Source organism: Strix uralensis, chromosome 4 (genome assembly GCF_047716275.1).
Source record: "Strix uralensis isolate ZFMK-TIS-50842 chromosome 4, bStrUra1, whole genome shotgun sequence".
NCBI lineage: Eukaryota > Metazoa > Chordata > Aves > Strigiformes > Strigidae > Strix > Strix uralensis.
In genome coordinates this window covers 55,693,941-55,694,382 of record NC_133975.1, presented here as the reverse complement: position 1 = coordinate 55,694,382, position 442 = coordinate 55,693,941, and positions in this window count along the sequence as shown.

Genomic DNA, 442 nt, shown 5'->3' with positions numbered 1-442 from the left:
GTATTGGTGCAACAACAAAGATATATTTAAGTAGCACATGTGAAGGTTTAAGGGTGATTTTTAACTGCATGCATCTACCACTAGGGCTTGCACTAGTGTAAGCAAACCTGGATATAATTGAGAATGCTATATCTGGTTTGGGATCACCAAAAAAAAAAAAGTTATTTCTGTTAAAAGCAGCTGCAACTTTTATTTTATAGACCAAAAATGAAGCGCGCCCCGCCCCCCCCCCCTCCCCCCCATCACACACACACATATATAGAAAAGGCAAGACCGTTGTAACCATTCAAGTGAATGATATGGTGGGCAAACCTCCAGGACAGTCATCTCCTCAATACATTACATCTCATTCAGCACAGGTAATTCCACTCAAGTACTACAGTCTGTTTTGTTAAAATCTATACATGCACGCACGCATACACACACGCACACACGCTCTGTA